A 6,000-nucleotide genomic window follows, 5' to 3' on the forward strand; every position below is an offset into this window, starting at 1 on the left:
ATTGTTGCAATTTGAATTTATGGCAGCTGAACTTCAACTGCGCATGAGCTTCTCTAAGAGCCCATCCCTTAGCTTTCAGAAGCCGATGTCACAGCATTACATCCTGATCGATTGTGCGGACACAACATAAACCAGGGATTTTTTAATGTGCTAGTCTCTCAAATCTTACAAAACAAAAATAAAGTTATAAACCAAGGTTATCATAACATGCACTTTTAGAATAACATTTTTAAAAAAGTGTTAGTCTTTGACAGAAAGCAACTATGAAGTCACCTGGCATTGTCACAATAATACTAGCTTTTTTCCTGGGACTGGCATTGTGGCATATTGCTCCACCTGTGAGGCTGGCATTCCATAGAGGTGTGGGTTTGAGTCCTGGATACTCCATTTCCATCTAGTTCCCTGCTAATGCACCTGGGAGAGCAGCAGAAGATGGCCCAAGTCTCTGGGCCCCTTACACGTGGCGTGGGAGACTGGAAGTTGCTCCTGGTTCCTAGCTCTTCAGGCCTAGCCACTGGGGCCACTTGGGAAGGGAACCAGCAGATGGAAGGTCCTCTCTCTGTCTTTTCTCTGGAACTTTGCTTCTCAGTTAAATGCAAATTGAGCCTTGAAAATAACACTAGCCTTTTCTTTTTCTTTTTGTAGGATTTATATATTTGTATTTGAAAGGTAGATTTACAGAAATATCTTCCATCCACTTGTCTATTCCCCAAATAGCTGGAGTTGAGCGTCTCTGAAGCCAGGAGTCTGGAGCATCTTTCCGGATCTCCTAAGGACCTGGACCAACCTCTGCCATAAGCAGAGAGCTGGATCGGAAGTGGAGCAACCAGAACACAACTGGCACCCATGTGGGCTGCCGGCTCCGCAGTGGAGGATTAGCCTGTTATGCCACTGTACTAGCCCTTATACTTTTCTAATTGTCACAAGTTTATTCATTTCTGTTCGGCTTGCTAATGTTTTTTTTTTTTTACATTTTATTATTATTATTATCATTTTATGATACAGTTCCATAGGCTCCTGGCATTTTTCTTATCCCCTCCCCAATTTCATTCCCCCACCTAGTCCCGCTATATCATTACTAACATATAGTTCTTCATACACAGTCATATGTCCATCATTGCAGGCATGGACAATGGCAGAGAGTCCACCATCCTGTTGTCGAGATATAGTAAACAGTCTCATTTTAAGTCCACCTTTGTCTGGAAGTAGAAATGCATACTACATTGTATCCTCACATCTGGACATGATAGTCTCCATTTTACAGCTACTGTACATCCCCTTAAATGAAAAGTCATAATACAAAATCAACAATAGAAAGAAAAATAGAAATTTACAAAGCTATGAAGTTAAATGTGTTACTAGATATGACAGTCTCCATTACACAGCTGCTATACATCCCCTTAAATGAAAAGCCACAAAACAAAATCAGTATCAGGGAGAAAAAAGAAATTAACAACACCAAAAAGTTAAATAACATGCTACTAAATGACTAACGTGTAGCTGAAGAAATGAAAATCAAGAACCTTCTTGAAAATAATGTTACTCTATGATTTACGAGTCATTGAATGATTTAATCGGAAGAAAGTGTTTTGAAGAGATGAAACTAACAGAAAACAACAAAACCCATGTGACATAGTTTCCGCTGATCTTTGTTGGAGTGTGTCTCCTACAGACAAAAAATAGATGGGTTTTGTTTCTTAATCCAGTCTACTAATCTATGCCATTTGATTGAGCTTAAGTTATTTACATTCAGAGTTTAATATGTATGGATGGTACTTTGGTCCTGTCATTTTAGGAATGGGTTGTTCATTGATTTAGTCTTCTGTTGTCATTTTACTGGGATGTTCTTCCCATTTGCCTTTGGTTTTTGCCTTTGGGTGCTATTCCTCTTTGTCAAGAGAACATCTTGAAGTATCATTTGTAGGGCAGGTTTGGAAGAGGCAAATTCTTTTAGCTTTTCTTTACTCTGGAAGAATTTTATTTCATTTTCAAAGACAAAAGAAAGCTTTGCTGGGTATGTTCTCCTAGGTCGACAATTTTTTTCTTTTAGAATCTGGAATATGTCACTCCATTTTCTTTTTGCCTGTAGAGTTTCCTGTGAGAGATCTCCTATGAGTTTAATTGGCATTCCTTTATATGTCAATTGATTTTTTTCAGTGCACATTTAAGGATCTTTTCCTTATGTTCAATTGAAGAGAGCTTGATGATCATGTGTCTTGGTGAAGATCGCTCTTGAGCAAGCCTGTTGGGAGTTCTGTGTCCCTCCTGGATCTTGTTTCCCAATTCCTTCTCCAGATTAGGAAAATTTTCCTTGATTATTTCATTAAATACATTTGCAGACTCCGCTTCTCTTTCTGCATCTTCTGGGACTCCCATAACTCTTACATTTGGCCTCTTAGTAGTGCCTTTCAATTCTTGAATATTTTTTTTTGGTCTGATCCAGCTCTGCTTCCAGCTTTTTGTTGGCTTCCCCCGATGACAGGAAATATCTTCCAATTCTGAGATTCTTTCTCCTGCTTGCTTCATTCTATTTTGGAGACTCTCCACTGTACTTGTAATTTGCTCTACTGTCTCCTTAATTTCTGATATACCAGCCTTGTTTTGATACATTGCTTCCTTACATTCTTTGAACTCTTGCATGTGTTTCTCATTGTTCATCAGAAGCTTTAAAATGAGTCTTCTGAATTCTGTGTGTCCCATTTTCCTGATGTCTTCCTCAATTAACTCTGAGGTTGGCATAGTGTTTTGCTCCTTTGCAGGGGCGTCTTTAGTAATATTCATTGTGCTTTTGTCTCTTCTTTTGTTCTTGATCATTGTACTTCTGGTTAGCAGAGTCTTCTCCTTGGGGCAAGTTTCTAAGCTGTGTCACCCACAGGTCTACAATGCGATTTTACTTATTGCAGTTGGTATACAACTTTTTGCTTGCAGCCAATTTTGCCACATCCTCCAGCAAGTTCCTTGTCTGGGTTCTTATGTCAGATTTCCACTGTGGTCTCCACAGCCCCAGCTCCTGGCTCACCACTCTCCACCTCCTGTGATACTGTGCTGAGGCTGCACTGTTGTCTGTACAACCTTTCTCCCACTTCTTGTTGGAGCAGGTCCCAGGATTAGAGAGACACCAGGTGTCCTATATTGTTAGGTTGTTGGTGGTGCTGATCTTTTTGGAACCTGTTGGACATTAGGTCAAGGTACCACATGGACCGATTTTGACCCTTACGATGCCACAGTCGGTATTATTTTCCTGTGGGACCAGTGCAATCCACTGAACTCAGTGAGTTCTTGCGAGCTCAGCACATGCACAGTTCCCTGTTGTCCCCTGCAGTCCTAAACTTTTGCCGCAGTGTACAAAATGGCACCTGACATGCCCCTACTAGAGTTCTTGATCTGCTGGCCGTCAGTTCTGAGGGCTACCCAGACCTGTCTTGGGTGGAACCTGTAGAATGCCACGTTGTTGCTGTTCATCGAGTCAGAAATGAGTTCACTCCCAGCTCAGTGTCTGCTCAGTCCTTTCCCTTGCCTTTGCTTTTGTACGCAAAATGGAACCCAATTCGGCTCTAGGGGACTGACTGGCCTGTGAAATCCACCCTGTTCTCGCATTGTCCGTCTGGGATCTGCTGCTCTGTCTCTGCTCCTGGTTAAATCAAATGGACCAGCAGGACGGACAGTTCTTTGTCTGAGTTCACCTCCCAAGTTCCCAGTGAAAGTTCCTTCCCACCTGGTTGCTAGTGGAGGTTCAGCTGCTGGTGGAGTTCAGATCGCTGTTAGCTGAATGCCGCTGGAGTATCAGTCACTGCAACACCACACTGTTGTTTTCGCTGCTTTCCTGTGTCTGTCAGTCTCCAGGTACCCCTCTGCTGCTGTTCTGTCCTTTCCTATTTCCTAGAGTATGTCCTCTCTGCTTCATCCTGATTAAATGTTTCTCTGTCCATTTAAACGTGTCCTTACCCTATTCTGCCATCTTGATTCTCTATAGTTCTTTTGTTTTTAGCCTTCTGGAGTGTATGAAGTGTTATTCTTGGTAAACAAACTTCCTCAGTGTTTATCTTTCTGGGAATGTTTTGTTTTCTCATTTTGTTTTTTCAGATTTGTTTTTATTGTAAAGGCAGATTTCAGAGAGAAGGAGAGACACAGAGAAAGATCGTCCAGTAGCTGGTTCACTCCTCAAGTGGCCGTAACTGCCAGAGCTGCGCTGATCCAAACCCAGGAGCCTCCTCTTGGTCTCCTATGGGTGCAGTGTTCCAAGGTCTTGGGCCGTCCTCCACTGCTTTTTCAGAGCATAAGCAGGGAGCTGGATGGGATGTGGAGCAGCTAGGACATGAACTTGTGCCCAGGTTTGATTCTGGCGCATGCAAGGGAAAGATTGGCCAGTAGATCCATCACATTGGCCCCCTGCCTCATTTAGGAAGGACAGGTTTTCCATGTCTGGGACTGTCGGGTGATGGCTCTATACTTTTTCTTTTAATCGTTTCAGTGTATCTATCCCATCGGCTATTGACCTCCAATGGTTCTGATGGGAAATCTGTTAGTCTTAAAGAAGAGTGCTTGAGTGTCTTGAGTCACCTCTCTCCCACCCCTAAAACTCTATCATTGCCTTTCAGTAGTCAAGACTGTGATGCATCCTCTTGCGTCTCTGGGTTTATCACACTTGGCGCTTTGAGCTACTTGTGTGTTATGCTCCCGTGTTTCATCAGGTTTGGGAAATTCTTGGCCCTTCTTAAGTAATTTCTTGCAGGTCTTCTGGAGTCTGCTCACTTTCCTTTCCTCTTTTTTATGTCTGTGCTTTGAATCTGAGATCTTGCATAATCCTGTCTTCAAGTTTGCTAATTCTATTTTTCTGCCATCTTTTAAAATTCCTGGGGTGAATTTTTTATTTCAGTTATCATAACTCAGAATTCCTTTTTGGGATAGGTTTTCTGCCCTTTTATTGTTGCTTTCATTTTCGCTCGTTGTCTGCTTGTCTCGTTTCTCACTTTCCTTTAGTGTCTGAACATCTTCAAGGTGGTTGTTTAAAAAGTTGGTCTACTAATCAGATCTGTAACCAGGTGTCTTTCAGGGTCAGTTTCTGTATTGCTGGGCTCCCAAGGAAGTGGGTGCTGGTAGGGGTGGGGTCAGAAGCTTTAGAGTCTCACTCACTGGTCCCTCCTTCTTGTGGTCCCCAAGGAGGACATCCACACAGGCTGGCTTCAGATCAACTTCAGCATCACTTCCTAAAGCACAGTTGACAGTCCCAACCAGGAGCCTGTTTCCATTGCTGTACATTAGAACAAGAATTACAACAGGGACAAAAGGAGAGGGAGGGATGGAGGGAGAGAGAGAAGAGGGAGAGAGAGCGTCAGAAAGTAAGGGAAGAGAGGGAGAGGGAAAGAGGGGTGAGGGGAGGAAAGGAGATGGGAGAGGGGAGGGAGAGAGAGGCTCTAGGAAGGGAGGTTGGCTGTGGCAGCTGAACGTGCCTACTCCCAGGTCTGAGTTCTGATTCGCACCCTGGACAGGGCAGCGCCAGCACTGGGAGGTACTGGGGCAGCAGGCAGAGGATGCAGGTGCATGGCAGGTGGGTTGGGGAACCAGCCAGCACCTCCTGAGCTCTGATGGCGTCTCTGCACCTGTGACATCTGGGTGTGTGGTGCTGGACTGGCCCCTGTCCAGGGTCCATGCCTCGTACACAGGTGATGCTCAGTGGAGGGGAGGAAGGCCAGGAAGACCAAGGCACAGGAGCTTGCTCTCCTCCCAGCAGGTGCAGAGAGAATGCTTGGCTCTCAAACATTCCATTCTGAGTTGTTGAGGATTTAGCTGCTGTGACTCAGACATTTAGAGATCCTGCGTCCTTGGTCCCTGGATCCCTCTGCCTGTCTCCCTGTCGGAGAACACCCATGGGACATGCACATGTGTCTCCTAAGCATTGTTGGAAGTGCGCATCTTCTCCCTTTGTCTCCCTCACTGTGATCTCGCCGTGGACCTTCTGGGCATGTGACATGTCCTGTACTGCAGGTAGTATGGGCAGTG

This window comes from Ochotona curzoniae, unplaced genomic scaffold (genome assembly GCF_017591425.1).
Source record: "Ochotona curzoniae isolate NIBS_2020 unplaced genomic scaffold, NIBS_Ocur_1.0 contig_3520, whole genome shotgun sequence".
NCBI lineage: Eukaryota > Metazoa > Chordata > Mammalia > Lagomorpha > Ochotonidae > Ochotona > Ochotona curzoniae.